At 43.3% G+C, this 15,752-nt stretch overlaps 2 long non-coding RNA genes and 1 pseudogene across 5 annotated transcripts; 2 read left to right on the top strand and 1 right to left on the bottom strand.

The window, feature by feature from the left end:
• Window positions 1-3,513: 3,513 nt before the first annotated feature.
• Window positions 3,514-15,752, bottom strand: part of LOC127925585 (adiponectin receptor protein 2-like) — a 28,160-nt pseudogene continuing 15,921 nt past the window's right edge.
• LOC127925586 (uncharacterized) lies at window positions 4,789-7,014 on the top strand. Of its 4 annotated transcripts, none has more exons than XR_008121501.1 (3): window positions 4,789-4,983; window positions 6,533-6,676; window positions 6,902-7,014. It is a non-coding gene; the product is annotated as an uncharacterized LOC127925586 (long non-coding RNA). The 4 variants fall into 4 exon arrangements; XR_008121499.1 differs by having other exon boundaries at window positions 4,789-5,009; XR_008121500.1 differs by lacking the exon at window positions 6,902-7,014 and adding an exon at window positions 6,878-6,897 and having other exon boundaries at window positions 4,789-5,009.
• LOC127925587 (uncharacterized) lies at window positions 7,432-14,652 on the top strand. Its single transcript, XR_008121503.1, has 3 exons — window positions 7,432-7,710; window positions 9,038-9,319; window positions 14,237-14,652. It is a non-coding gene; the product is annotated as an uncharacterized LOC127925587 (long non-coding RNA).

The following is a 15,752-nucleotide window of genomic DNA, read 5'->3' as shown; positions in this document are numbered from 1 at the left end:
CCTCATGTAAGTGCACTACTGTTGAAAAGAATATGAACAGAATTCAGCACCTGATTTGTCAACTGGGGCTCAACGTCAGCCAGTCACAGGTCACATCTCCACCCAGGGCTTAACCCTTGCTGAGCCTCCTCCCTCGTTGTGAAGTTGTCTCTCCCTCTCCCCTTCACATGTCTCAACTCTTTGTGCCATAGCACCCTTCAACAGTGTGTGGTTCTCCTATATACCCCACTTCACCCCCCCTGGCCAAATGATTGGTTTATACACAAATGGTGTTTTCTTGGTTGTTTCCTCATCATCTTTGTCGATTTTTTTTTTTTTCAATATCTTAACATTTTTGTATTTTATTTAATGTTTTTTAAATTATTATTATTATATATATTTAATACAAATCTATATAACCCGAATTTAGAAATCTTATTTACATGAAAAAAGTTGAAAAGCGTCTAGCCTGCCCGTCCCCCACACCCACCCTTTTCATGGAAGAAAAAACATACTTCACATAATTCAATTATCTTTCTTTCTGTAAACCCCCACCACTAGAGCATTAAGAAACCCCCACCACTAGAGCATTAAGAAACCCCACCACTAGAGCATTAATAAACCCCCACCACTAGAGCATTAAGAAACCCCCACCACTAGAGCATTAAGAAACCCCCACCACTAGAGCATTAAGAAACCCCCACCACTAGAGCATTAAGAAACCCCCACCACTAGAGCATTAAGAAACCCCCACCACTAGAGCATTAAGAAACCCCCACCACTAGAGCATTAAGAAACCCCCACCACTAGAGCATTAAGAAACCCCCACCACTAGAGCATTAAGAAACCCCCACATTGTATATTTTTGTTGCTTTGTACGGTGAGCACAACGTTTAGAATGATGATAATCAGAACAACCACTTCAACAGATTACTCAAAATTCACACAACTTTTTTTTTTGTTGAGGGGGGGCAGGGGGGGGGACCAGTCTCAAATGTCCAAAACCCTAGATGCAGTTATTGAAAACAAGATGGAGATGGAGAAGAAAAACAAATGAGACGTAGGTCATTTTTTTTCCAACTGAAAAGAAAACCTTGTCTTTTTCCCCGTGTCCTCGAAGGGGTTTCTGTATGTACAGAGAGAGACGGGGCTATCTCTGGGTATGTGTAGTCAGTGTGTGTATGAGCCTCCATCAGTCTGTTCTGTTATGTGTATGTGTGTGTGTGTGTGTGTCTGTTATGCGTATATATATATGCATGTGTGTCTCCCCTGGTGGTGTGTTGACGTGACGACGTGCAGGATCTTCACAGGCATTGTCCTCCTCACAGCCCGCCCCGGCAGCGTAGCGGAAGGCCTGCAGGTTGGACACGCCGTGGAAATGGACGAACGCTCCTGCCACCACCAGGACGTGGAACAACTGATGAGAGTGGAACTGGAGGGAGAGAGAGGAGAGAGAGAGGAGAGGAGAGGAGAGAGAGGAGAGAGAGAGAGAGAGAGAGAGAGAGAGAGAGAGAGAGAGAGAGAGGAGAGGAGAGAGAGAGAGAGAGAGAGAGAGAGAGAGAGAGAGAGAGGAGAGAGAGAGAAAGAGAGAGAGAAGGAGAGAGAGAGAGAGAGAGAGAGGAGAGAGAGAGAGAGAGAGAGAAAGAGGGAGGATCAGTGAAGATTTCAGCTACTTCTGATTTAGCCTCTATGGTTGCTGGGTCACGTTATTGGCCGACATGAGCCCGTGTGCCAAGACAACTACTTCACTCATTGGCATGTTTGGTTTGCCACAGACGGACATGGGAGCAGACTAGAGAAGAAACAGATCTGGGACCAGGTTAACACTCATGGACTCTCCGTGTTTGTAGTAAATAATGTCTGAGGATCAGATGGTCCAGACAGTCAGCCAGACATCACGGCCCCAAAGACACAGGAAGTATCAGTCCAGGGTTTCCCCAAACTCCCCACAGGACCCCAAGAGGAGCACGTTCTGGTTTCCCCACTAGTAGAACACAGCTGATTCAAGTCAGTCAGTCAGTCAGTCTGTCTGTCAACATGCCCAGACTATGTCATGGAGGAGTTGGTGTAGACCAAATACCTGCCACGCTACATTGCCCATCTAACTCAGCGATGTGCCGTCATGCCCCTCTGTCCCGGTCCTCCCCTCTACGTGGGGAACACAGGGCTCATGTTGGGGCTAAATATCAACCATCTCCAGGACAGATGTAGAGAACAGGAGGGAATAATCCCCCACACACTGAGACACACACACACACTGACCTGAGACACACACACACACACTGACCTGAGACACACACACACACACACTGACCTGAGACACACACACACACACTGACCTGAGACACACACACACACACACACACACACACACACACACACACACTGACCTGAGACACACACACACACACTGACCTGGAGACACACACACACAGACCTGAGACACACACACTGACCTGAGACACACACACACACACACTGACCTGAGACACACACACACTGACCTGAGACACACACACACACACACTGACCTGAGACACACACACACTGACCTGAGACACACACACACACACACACTGACCTGAGACACACACACACTGACCTGAGACACACACACACTGACCTGAGACACACACACACACACACACACTGACCTGAGACACACACACACACACACACACACACTGACCTGAGACACACACACACACACTGACCTGAGACACACACACACACACACTGACCTGAGACACACACACACACACACATGAGACACACACACACACACACTGACCTGAGACACACACACACACACTGACCTGAGACACACACACACACACACACACAGACACACTGACCTGAGACACACACACACACACACACTGACCTGAGACACACACACACACACTGACCTGAGACACACACACACACACACACTGACCTGAGACACACACACACACACACACTGACCTGAGAACACACACACACACACACACTGACCTGAGACACACACACACACTGACCTGAGACACACACACACACACTGACCTGAGACACACACACACACACACACTGACCTGAGACACACACACACACTGACCTGAGACACACACACACTGACCTGACACACACACACTGACCTGGAGACACACACACACACACTGACCTGAGACACACACACACACACTGACCTGAGACACACACACACACACACTGACCTGAGACACACACACACACACTGACCTGAGACACACACACACACACACACACTGACCTGAGACACACACACACACACACACACTGACCTGAGACACACACACACACACACACTGACCTGAGACACACACACACACACACACTGACCTGAGACACACACACACACACACTGACCTGAGACACACACACACACACACACTGACCTGAGACACACACACACACACACTGACCTGAGACACACACACACACACACACACTGACCTGAGACACACACACACACACTGACCTGAGACACACACACACTGACCTGAGACACACACACACACTGACCTGAGACACACACTACTGTCCTAAAGTACTGTAACAGAGTGGATATTAACCTCCCACCAGCTGAGGACCAGAAAGGGGGAGGAGAGTGGCAGCGAGGCCCAGCCTGATGTCCCTGTTCTGGGCGAGCTCTCCCAGGCCTGCCTTCTCCAGCTGGGTGTTAATGAAGGGGAACCACCGGGTCACACGTGAGGGGGTGTAAAGGATGGTACTGTCATACTAAATGACCTAACCACTGCCCTATACAATGTCCTCAATTCATTATTTACCTTCAGCTGTGTGAGGGAGACTGAGGAAAGGTTTCCCCAAAACAAACACATCTGGGACCAATCAGCCCACACTGAACAGCCAAAGAGTTATATTTAACTCCACTGTGTGTGTGTGTGTGTGTGTGTGTGTGTGTGTGTGTGTGTGTGTGTGTGTGTGTGTGTGTGTGTGTGTGTGTGTGTGTCTGCATGCAGCCCAGAGGTCCTCTCCTTGTACCCACCCAGATGTCACATTTCCCGGGAAGAACCTCTCTGGGATGCGGGCTGCGTAGATACAGGCTCCAGAGATGTAGAGCGTTGCCATGAGGAGCAGCCAGCCCATCTGACCCATAGTAGTGGCTCTCAGCAAGCCCTCAGTGATGACAAAGTGCAGGGTGGGGACCACACCGCTCAGACCCAGACCTACAAACACTCCTGGAGACAGACAGGGGTTAATATAAACAGACAGGGGTTAATATAGACAGACAGGGGTTAATATAGAGACAGACAGGGGTTAATATAGAGACAGACAGGGGTTAATATAGAGACAGACAGGCTAATATAGAGACAGACAGGCTAATATAGAGACAGACAGGCTAATATAGAGACAGACAGGGTTAACATAGACAGACAGGGGTTAACATAGACAGACAGGTTAACATAGACAGACAGGTTAATATAGACAGACAGGCTAACATAGACAGACAGGCTAACATAGACAGACAGGCTAACATAGACAGACAGGCTAACATAGACAGACAGGCTAACATAGAGACAGACAGGCTAACATAGACAGACAGGCTAACATAGACAGACAGACAGACAGACAGGCTAACATAGACAGACAGGCTAACAGACAGACAGGGAGTTAATAGAGACAGACAGGAGTTAATAGACAGACAGGAGTTAATAGACAGACAGGAGTTAATAGACAGACAGGAGTTAATAGACAGACAGGGGTTCATATAGAGACAGACAGACAGGGGTTCATATAGAGACAGACAGACAGGGGTTCATATAGAGACAGACAGACAGGGGTTCATATAGAGACAGACAGACAGGGGTTCATATAGAGACAGACAGACAGGGGTTAATATAGAGACAGACAGACAGGGGTTAATATAGAGACAGACAGACAGGGGTTAATATAGAGACAGACAGACAGGGGTTAATATAGAGACAGACAGACAGGGGTTAATATAGAGACAGACAGACAGGGGTTAATATAGAGACAGACAGACAGGGGTTAATATAGAGACAGACAGACAGGGGTTAATATAAACAGACAGACAGGGTTAATATAGAGACAGACAGACAGAGGTTAATATAGACAGACAGAGGTTAATATAGACAGACAGACAGGGGTTAATATAGACAGACAGACAGGGGTTAATATATAGACAGACAGGGGTTAATATAGAGACAGGGGTTAATATAGAGACAGGGGTTAATATAGAGACAGGGGTTAATATAGACAGACAGACAGACAGGGGTTAATATAGAGACAGACAGACAGGGGTTAATATAGAGACAGACAGACAGGGGTTAATATAAACAGACAGACAGAGGTTAATATAGAGACAGACAGGGGTTAATATAAACAGACAGGTTAACATAGACAGACAGGCTAATATAGAGACAGACAGGCTAACATAGACAGACAGGCTAACATAGACAGACAGGAGTTAATAGAGACAGACAGGAGTTAATAGAGACAGACAGGGGTTAATAGAGACAGACAGGGGTTAATAGAGACAGACAGGGGTTAATATAGAGACAGACAGGGGTTAATATAGAGACAGACAGACAGACAGACAGACAGACAGGGGTTAATATAGAGACAGACAGACAGACAGACAGGGGTTAATATAGAGACAGACAGACAGACAGACAGGGGTTAATATAGAGACAGACAGACAGACAGGGGTTAATATAGAGACAGACAGACAGACAGGGGTTAATATAGAGACAGACAGACAGACAGGGGTTCATATAGAGACAGACAGACAGGGTTCATATAGACAGACAGACAGGGTTAATATAGAGACAGACAGACAGGGTTAATATAGAGACAGACAGACAGGGGTTAATATAGAGACAGACAGACAGGGGTTAATATAGAGACAGACAGACAGGGGCTAATATAGAGACAGACAGACAGGGGTTAATATAGAGACAGACAGACAGGGGTTAATATAGAGACAGACAGACAGGGGTTAATATAGAGACAGACAGACAGGGTTAATATAAACAGACAGACAGAGGTTAATATAAACAGACAGACAGAGGTTAATATAAACAGACAGACAGACAGACAGGGGTTAATATAAACAGACAGACAGAGGTTAATATAGAGACAGACAGACAGAGGTTAATATAGACAGACAGACAGGGTTAATATAGACAGACAGACAGACAGGGGTTAATATAGACAGACAGACAGGGGTTAATATAGACAGACAGACAGGGGTTAATATATAGACAGACAGACAGGGTTAATATAAGACAGACAGGGGTTAATATAGAGACAGGGGTTAATATAGAGACAGGGTTAATATAGAGACAGGGGTTAATATAGAGACAGACGGGTTAATATAGAGACAGACGGGTTAATATAGAGACAGACAGACAGACAGGGGTTAATATAGAGACAGACAGACAGGGGTTAATATAGAGACAGACAGACAGGGGTTAATATACAGACAGACAGACAGGGGTTAATATATAGACAGACAGGGGTTAATATAGAGACAGACAGACAGACAGAGGTTAATATAGAGACAGACAGACAGAGGTTAATATAGAGACAGACAGACAGGGGTTAATATATAGACAGACAGACAGGGGTTAATATAGACAGACAGACAGGGGTTAATATATAGACAGACAGGGGTTAATATAGACAGACAGAGGTTAATATAGAGACAGGGGTTAATATAGAGACAGGGGTTAATATACAGACAGGGAATATAGACCAGACAGGGTTAATATAGAGACAGACAGACAGGGGTTAATATAGAGACAGACAGACAGGGGTTAATATAGAGACAGACAGACAGGGGTTAATATAGAGACAGACAGACAGGGGTTAATATAGAGACAGACAGACAGAGGTTAATATAAACAGACAGACAGAGGTTAATATAAACAGACAGACAGGGGTTAATATAGACAGACAGACAGGGGTTAATATAGACAGACAGGGGTTAATATAGACAGACAGGGGTTAATATAGACAGACAGACAGGGGTTAATATATACAGACAGACAGGGGTTAATATAGAGACAGGGGTTAATATAGAGACAGACAGAGACAGGGGTTAATATAGAGACAGGGGTTAATATAGAGACAGGGGTTAATATAGAGACAGACAGGGGTTAATATAGACAGACAGACAGACAGGGTTAATATATAGACAGACAGACAGGGGTTAATATAGAGACAGACAGACAGGGGTTAATATAGAGACAGACAGACAGGGGTTAATATAGAGACAGACAGACAGGGGTTAATATAGAGACAGACAGGGGTTAATATAGAGACAGACAGGGGTTAATATAGAGACAGACAGGGGTTAATATAGAGACAGACAGACAGGGGTTAATATAGAGACAGACAGACAGGGGTTAATATAGAGACAGACAGACAGGGGTTAATATAGAGACAGACAGACAGGGGTTAATATAGAGACAGACAGACAGGGGTTAATATAGAGACAGACAGACAGGGGTTAATATAGACAGACAGACAGGGGTTAATATAGACAGACAGACAGGGGTTAATATAGACAGACAGACAGGGGTTAATATAGAGACAGACAGACAGGGGTTAATATAGACAGACAGACAGGGGTTAATATAGACAGACAGACAGGGGTTAATATAGACAGACAGACAGGGGTTAATATAGACAGACAGACAGGGGTTAATATAAACAGACAGACGGGTTAATATAGAGACAGACAGACAGGGGTTAATATAGACAGACAGACAGGGGTTAATATAGACAGAGACAGGGGTTAATATAGACAGAGACAGGGGTTAATATAGACAGAGACAGGGGTTAATATAGACAGACAGACAGGGGTTAATATAGAGACAGACAGACAGGGGTTAATATAGAGACAGACAGACAGGGGTTAATATAGAGACAGACAGACAGGGGTTAATATAGAGACAGACAGACAGGGGTTAATATAGAGACAGACAGACAGGGGTTAATATAGAGACAGACAGACAGACAGGGGTTAATATAGAGACAGACAGACAGACAGGGGTTAATATAAACAGACAGACAGGGGTTAATATAAACAGACAGACAGGGGTTAATATAGACAGACAGGGGTTAATATAGACAGACAGGGGTTAATATAGACAGACAGGGGTTAATATAGACAGACAGGGGTTAATATAGACAGACAGACAGGGTTAATATAGAGACAGACAGACAGGGGTTAATATAAACAGACAGACAGGGGTTAATATAGACAGACAGACAGGGGTTAATATAGACAGACAGACAGACAGACAGGGGTTAATATAGAGACAGACAGACAGACAGGGTTAATATAGAACAGACAGACAGGGGTTAATATAAACAGACAGACAGGGGTTAATATAGACAGACAGGGGTTAATATAGACAGACAGGGGTTAATATAGACAGACAGGGGTTAATATAGACAGACAGGGGTTAATATAGACAGACAGACAGGGGTTAATATAGACAGACAGACAGGGGTTAATATAGACAGACAGACAGGGGTTAATATAGACAGACAGACAGGGTTAATATAGACAGACAGACAGGGGTTAATATAGACAGACAGACAGGGGTTAATATAGAGACAGACAGACAGGGGTTAATATAGAGACAGACAGACAGGGGTTAATATAAGACAGACAGACAGGGGTTAATATTGACAGACAGACAGGGGTTAATATTGACAGACAGGGGTTAATATAGACAGACAGACAGGGGTTAATATAGACAGACAGGGTTAATATAGACAGACAGACAGGGGTTAATATAGAGACAGACAGGGGTTAATATAGAGACAGACAGGGGTTAATATAGAGACAGACAGACAGGGTTAATATATAAACAGACAGACAGGGGTTAATATAGAGACAGACAGACAGACAGGGGTTAATATATAAACAGACAGACAGGGGTTAATATAGACAGACAGACAGGGGTTAATATAGAGACAGACAGACAGGGGTTAATATAGAGACAGACAGACAGGGGTTAATATAGAGACAGACAGACAGGGGTTAATATAAACAGACAGACAGGGGTTAATATAAACAGACAGACAGGGGTTAATATAAACAGACAGACAGGGGTTGATATAGACAGACAGACAGGGGTTAATATAAACAGACAGACAGGGGTTAATATAGACAGACAGGGGTTAATATAGACAGACAGGGGTTAATATAGACAGACAGGGGTTAATATAGACAGACAGGGGTTAATATAGACAGACAGGGGTTAATATAGACAGACAGGGGTTAATATAGACAGACAGGGGTTAATATAGACAGACAGGGGTTAATATAGACAGACAGACAGGGTTAATATAGACAGACAGGGGTTAATATAGACAGACAGGGGTTAATATAGACAGACAGACAGGGGTTAATATAGACAGACAGGGGTTAATATAGACAGACAGACAGGGGTTAATATAGACAGACAGACAGGGTTAATATAGACAGACAGACAGGGGTTAATATAGAGACAGACAGACAGGGGTTAATATAGACAGACAGACAGGGGTTAATATAGAGACAGACAGACAGGGTTAATATAGACAGACAGACAGGGGTTAATATAGACAGACAGACAGGGGTTAATATAGACAGACAGACAGGGGTTAATATAGAGACAGACAGACAGGGGTTAATATAGAGACAGGCAGACAGGGGTTAATATAGAGACAGACAGACAGGGGTTAATATTGACAGACAGACAGGGTTAATATAGACAGACAGACAGACAGGGGTTAATATAGACAGACAGACAGGGGTTAATATAGACAGACAGACAGGGGTTAATATAGACAGACAGACAGACGTTAATATAGAGACAGACAGACAGGGGTTAATATAGAGACAGACAGACAGGGGTTAATATAGAGACAGACAGACAGGGGTTAATATAGAACAGACAGACAGGGGTTAATATAAACAGACAGACAGGGGTTAATATAGACAGACAGACAGGGGTTAATATAAACAGACAGACAGGGGTTAATATAAACAGACAGGGGTTAATATAGACAGACAGGGGTTAATATAGACAGACAGACAGGGTTAATATAGACAGACAGACAGGGGTTAATATAGACAGACAGACAGGGGTTAATATAGACAGACAGACAGGGGTTACAGACAGACAGGGGTTAATATAGAAGACAGACAGGGGTTAATATAGACAGACAGACAGGGGTTAATATAGACAGACAGACAGACAGGGGTTAATATAGACAGACAGACAGACAGGGGTTAATATAGAGACAGACAGACAGGGGTTAATATATAGACAGACAGACAGGGGTTAATATAGACAGACAGACAGACAGACAGGGTTAATATAGACAGACAGACAGACAGGGGTTAATATAGAGACAGACAGGGGTTACAGACAGACAGGGGTTAATATAGACAGACAGACAGGGGTTAATATAGACAGACAGACAGGGGTTAATATAGACAGACAGACAGGGGTTAATATAGACAGACAGACAGACAGGGTTAATATAGACAGACAGACAGGGGTTAATATAGAGACAGACAGACAGGGGGGTTAATATAGACAGACAGACAGGGGTTAATATAGAGACAGACAGACAGGGGTTAATATAAACAGACAGACAGGGGTTAATATAGACAGACAGACAGGGGTTAATATAGAGACAGACAGACAGACAGGGTTAATATAGACAGACAGACAGGGGTTAATATAAACAGACAGACAGGGGTTAATATAAACAGACAGACAGGGGTTAATATAGACAGACAGGGGTTAATATAGACAGACAGACAGACAGGGGTTAATATAACAGACAGGGGTTAATATAGAGACAGACAGACAGACAGGGGTTAATATAAACAGACAGACAGGGGTTGATATAAACAGACAGACAGGGGTTGATATAAAGACAGACAGGGGTTAATATAGACAGACAGAATAGACAGACAGGGGTTAATATAGAGACAGACAGACAGACAGGGGTTAATATAAACAGACAGACAGGGGTTAATATAAACAGACAGACAGACAGACAGGGGTTAATATAGACAGACAGGGGTTAATATAGACAGACAGGGGTTAATATAGACAGACAGACAGGGGTTAATATAGACAGACAGACAGGGGTTAATATAGACAGACAGACAGGGGTTAATATAGACAGACAGACAGGGGTTAATATAGACAGACAGACAGGGGTTAATATAGAGACAGACAGACAGGGGTTAATATAGAGACAGACAGACAGGGGTTAATATAGAGACAGACAGACAGGGGTTAATATAAACAGACAGACAGGGGTTAATATAGACAGACAGACAGGGGTTAATATAGACAGACAGACAGGGTTAATATAGACAGACAGGGGTTAATATAGACAGACAGACAGGGGTTAATATAGACAGACAGACAGGGGTTAATATAGAGACAGACAGGGGTTAATATAGAGACAGACAGACACAGGGGTTAATATAGAGACAGACAGGGGTTAATATAGAGACAGACAGACAGGGGTTAATATAGAGACAGACAGACAGGGGTTGATATATAACAGACAGACAGGGGTTAATATAGACAGACAGACAGGGGTTAATATAGACAGACAGACAGGGGTTAATATAGACAGACAGACAGGGGTTAATATATAGACAGACAGACAGGGGTTAATATAAACAGACAGACAGGGGTTGATATAAACAGACAGACAGGGGTTAATATAAACAGACAGACAGGGGTTAATATAAACAGACAGACAGGGGTTGATATAAACAGACAGACAGGGGTTAATATAGACAGACAGGGGTTAATATAGACAGACAGGGGTTAATATAGACAGACAGGGGTTAATATAGACAGACAGACAGACAGACAGGGGTTAATATAGACAGACAGAATATAGACAGACAGGGGTTAATATAGACAGACAGGACAGACAGGGGTTAATATAGACAGACAGACAGGGGTTAATATAGAGACAGACAGACAGGGGTTAATATTGACAGACAGACAGGGGTTAATATAGACAGACAGACAGGGGTTACAGACAGGGGTTAATATAGACAGACAGACAGACAGACAGGGTTAATATAGACAGACAGACAGGGGTTAATATAGACAGACAGACAGGGGTTAATATAGAGACAGACAGACAATATAGACAGACAGGGGTTAATATAGAGACAGACAGACAGGGGTTAATATAGACAGACAGACAGGGGTTAATATAGACAGACAGAATAGACAGACAGGGGTTAATATAGACAGACAGACAGGGGTTGATATAAACAGACAGACAGGGGTTGATATAAACAGACAGACAGGGTTAATATAGACAGACAGGGGTTAATATAGACAGACAGAATAGACAGACAGGGTTAATATAGACAGACAGGGGCTAATATAGACAGACAGAATATAGACAGACAGGGGTTAATATAGACAGACAGGGGTTAATATAGACAAGACAGGGGTTAATATAGACAAGACAGGGGTTAATATAGACAGACAGACAGGGGTTAATATAGACAGACAGACAGGGGTTAATATAGAGACAGACAGACAGGGTTAATATAGAGACAGACAGACAGGGGTTGATATAAACAGACAGACAGACAGGGGTTAATATTGACAGACAGGGGTTAATATAGACAGACAGGGGTTAATATAGACAGACAGACAGGGGTTAATATAGAGACAGACAGACAGGGGTTAATATAGAGACAGACAGACAGGGGTTAATATAGAGACAGACAGACAGGGGTTAATATAGAGACAGACAGACAGGGGTTGATATATAACAGACAGACAGGGGTTAATATAGACAGACAGACAGGGGTTAATATAGACAGACAGACAGGGTTAATATAGACAGACAGACAGGGGTTAATATAGAGACAGACAGACAGGGTTAATATAGAGACAGACAGACAGGGTTGATAAACAGACAGACAGGGGTTGATATAAACAGACAGACGGGTTAATATAGACAGACAGGGGTTAATATAGACAGACAGGGGTTAATATAGACAGACAGGGGTTAATATAGACAGACAGACAGGGGTTAATATAGACAGACAGACAGGGGTTAATATAGAGACAGACAGACAGGGGTTAATATAGAGACAGAGACAGGGGTTAATATAGACAGACAGACAGGGGTTAATATAGACAGACAGACAGGGGTTAATATAGACAGACAGGGGTTAATATAGAGACAGACAGAGGTTAATATAGAGAAGACAGGGGTTAATATAGAGACAGACAGGGGTTAATATAAACAGACAGACAGGGGTTAATATAGACAGACAGGGGTTAATAGACAGACAGGGGTTAATATAGAGACAGACAGACAGGGGTTAATATAGACAGACAGACAGGGGTTAATATAGACAGACAGACAGGGGTTAATATAGAGACAGACAGACAGGGGTTAATATAGAGACAGACAGGGGTTAATATAGAGACAGACAGACAGGGGTTAATATAGAGACAGACAGACAGGGGTTAATATAGACAGACAGACAGGGGTTAATATAGAGACAGACAGACAGGGGTTAATATAGAGACAGACAGACAGGGGTTAATATAGAGACAGACAGACAGGGGTTAATATAGAGACAGACAGACAGGGGTTAATATAGAGACAGACAGACAGGGGTTAATATAGAGACAGACAGACAGGGGTTAATATAGAGACAGACAGACAGGGGTTAATATAGACAGAGACAGGGGTTAATATAGACAGAGACAGGGGTTAATATAGACAGAGACAGGGGTTAATATAGACAGACAGGGGTTAATATAGACAGACAGAGGTTAATATAGAGACAGACAGAGGTTAATATAGAGACAGACAGAGGTTAATATAAACAGACAGACAGAGGTTAATATAGAGACAGACAGGGGTTAATATAAACAGACAGACAGGGGTTAATATAGAGACAGACAGGGGTTAATATAAACAGACAGACAGGGGGTTAATATAGACAGACAGACAGGGGTTAATATAGAGACAGGCAGACAGGGGTTAATATAGAGACAGGCAGACAGGGGTTAATATAGAGACAGACAGACAGGGGTTAATATAGAGACAGACAGACAGGGGTTAATATAGACAGACAGGGGTTAATATAGAGACAGACAGAGGTTAATATAGAGACAGACAGGGGTTAATATAGAGACAGACAGGGGTTAATATAAACAGACAGACAGAGGTTAATATAGACAGACAGGGGTTAATATAGACAGACAGGGGTTAATATAGAGACAGACAGACAGGGGTTAATATAGACAGACAGACAGGGGTTAATATAGACAGACAGACAGGGGTTAATATAGAGACAGACAGACAGGGGTTAATATAGAGACAGACAGGGGTTAATATAGAGACAGACAGACAGGGGTTAATATAGAGACAGACAGACAGGGGTTAATATAGAGACAGACAGACAGGGGTTAATATATAGACAGACAGACAGGGGTTAATATAGAGACAGACAGACAGGGGTTAATATAGACAGACAGACAGGGGTTAATATAGAGACAGACAGACAGGGGTTAATATAGAGACAGACAGACAGGGGTTAATATAGAGACAGACAGACAGGGGTTAATATAGAGACAGACAGACAGGGTTAATATATAGACAGACAGACAGGGGTTAATATAAACAGACAGACAGAGGTTAATATAGACAGACAGGGGTTAATATAGACAGACAGGGGTTAATATAGACAGACAGAGGTTAATATAGAGACAGACAGAGGTTAATATAGAGACAGACAGGGTTAATATAAACAGACAGACAGGGTTAATATAGAGACAGACAGGGGTTAATATAAACAGACAGACAGGGGTTAATATAGAACAGACAGACAGACAGACAGGGTTAATATAAACAGACAGACAGGGGTTAATATAGAACAGACAGACAGGGGTTAATATAGAGACAGACAGACAGGGGTTAATATAGAGACAGACAGACAGGGTTAATATAGACAGACAGACAGGGTTAATATAAACAGACAGACAGGGGTTAATATAAACAGACAGACAGACAGGGGTTAATATAACAGACAGACAGGGGTTAATATAAACAGACAGACAGGGGTTAATATAAACAGACAGACAGGGGTTAATATAAACAGACAGACAGGTTTGTTAACACCTGACAATTAACTGTACAGACAGACTGTTGACACTGATGTTACATAAGGCCTCGCAGACATGACTGACTTAATATTTCCAGAGAGACAGAGGGGACAGAGGAAAAGACAGAGAGAGGGAGATTAATATAGAGGAAGACAGAGGAAAAGAGAGTTAATAGATGGAGAGAGAGAGAGATGGAGACAGAGGAAGACAGAGGAGAAAGACAGAGAGACAGACAGAGAGTTGGAGATAGAGGAAGACAGAGGAAAAGAGAGCGAGAGATAGAGACAGACAGAGGAAGACAGAGGAAACAGAGGCCTATAGAGACAGACAGAGAGACAGGGTTAATATAGATGACAGACAGGGGTTAATATAGAGATGGAGAGAGAGAGGGGAGAGATAGAGAAGACAGAGGAAAAGAGGCGGAGATAATATGGAGAGATAGAGGAAGACAGAGGAAAAGAGAGCGAGAGAGAGAGAGATGGAGAGAGAGAGATGGAGAGATAGAGGAATAGAGAGATAGATGGAATGACCCTCCTTCCTGTCCTACCCTGACTGGCAGCCACCTCGTTTTAACAGACA

The sequence above is a fragment of the Oncorhynchus keta genome, unplaced genomic scaffold (genome assembly GCF_023373465.1).
Source record: "Oncorhynchus keta strain PuntledgeMale-10-30-2019 unplaced genomic scaffold, Oket_V2 Un_contig_5896_pilon_pilon, whole genome shotgun sequence".
NCBI lineage: Eukaryota > Metazoa > Chordata > Actinopteri > Salmoniformes > Salmonidae > Oncorhynchus > Oncorhynchus keta.
This window is presented reverse-complemented; position numbering and strand designations above follow the sequence as displayed.